Source organism: Etheostoma spectabile, chromosome 14 (assembly GCF_008692095.1).
Source record: "Etheostoma spectabile isolate EspeVRDwgs_2016 chromosome 14, UIUC_Espe_1.0, whole genome shotgun sequence".
Classification (NCBI taxonomy): Eukaryota; Metazoa; Chordata; class Actinopteri; order Perciformes; family Percidae; genus Etheostoma; species Etheostoma spectabile.
The window spans coordinates 11,832,392-11,833,792 of NC_045746.1; the positions used below are offsets into that span (position 1 = coordinate 11,832,392).

The window sequence follows — 1,401 nt, forward strand, 5'->3', positions numbered from 1 at the left end:
CACTTTGGTGGTGCAGATGTTCTTATCTGTGTATTACTTAGGTCTGTTTGCAATACACATGTGTGTACACACACGTGTGTTGTATATCTGTTTCAGTTATCACCGTTTTGAATGTCATTGATGCTCAGAAAAACATTTTGTTAACAAAAATGTGTCTTTATTGCAGAGAAATTAAACATAACCGGCACAAACATTATATAAAATATATTATATTACAGAACCATTATCAACTATTCCTTCTCCGCACATCTGGTAATGTTGCATGCCTCATTTAATTGTTATTCTGGATTGTTGAGCGCCACTTTCCTATTCGGCATACACATACTTTAAGTGTATAATGATTATAACGTGGATCACATTGCATCTCGTGACAATTGTAAGACCTTTACATTGGCTTCCTGTCTGTCAAAGAATTGATTTCAAAATACTACTGTTGGTTTATAAATCCCTGAATGGGTACATTTCTGATCTTCTGCTACATTATGAACCGTCAAGACCTTTCAGGTGACCTGGGACAGGTCTGCCTTCTGTCCCCAGAGTCAGAACTAAACATGTAGAAGCAGCGTTCGGTTTTTATGCTCCATATATCTGGAACAAATGTCACAAAGTAGACAATTTAGGTCCTTTTAAAATTCCCAGGCTTGAATCACACACAGAGGCGTTGGGTTTTAGTTTTAAAATTGTCTTTTTATGGATGGATTTAACTAGAAGCAGCAAAAGTGCATTTTGTTTTAGACAGTCTTTATTTTAGAGGGGCTGCAGTCTTTACCCTGTCACGCGTGGACGGGGGACAGTGGCACTTGGATTGTCTTGCTGAATTTTCCTGGTTGGTGCGTCTGTGCACTACCGGTGGCCAGGTGTACTCCTCGCTGTCAGACGGCCTGCCCCCTTATCCTGGGTCCAGCTCTGCTGTTCATTGCAGGTCTCACTGCACGTAATCCTGCACCCCTAAAGGGCGGCTCGGCAGATCCCAACCGCCATCTAGACCAGCACCATCTCAGGTTCTGTCCTCGGTCTAGCTCTGCCGTCCAAGCCAGCCACTGCACGTTGTGTTGTTCCTCTGAAGTTCTTGACCGCCCACTAACCCCTCCGGTCTTTGCCACATCTCTCCTCCTTGTTCCCTGCTTCAGAACACATGTAGCTCTTATCTCACCTCATTAGGAGACTCATTTGGAGAACGTCCTTCAGTAGTGCCAAGATTGAAATATGGTGGATGGTATGCCACTAGTGGTACAGCGGCATAGGAAATGCCGTTTCTAGTGTCAAATGAGTAGCTCTTATCTTATTTGGAGAACGTCCCTGTGCCAAGCCAGCATCTCCCCTGTTTAGGTGCTGTGCCTCAAGTCCAATTCAATTTTATTTATAGTATCAACTCATAACAAGAGTTATCTCAAGACACTT

At 43.3% G+C, this 1,401-nt stretch overlaps 1 protein-coding gene across 1 annotated transcript in view; it reads left to right on the plus strand.

Moving 5' to 3' along the window:
- med10 (mediator complex subunit 10) overlaps nucleotides 1–1,401 on the plus strand; it is a 6,402-nt gene that overhangs the window by 1,366 nt on the left and 3,635 nt on the right. The window lies entirely within an intron of this gene.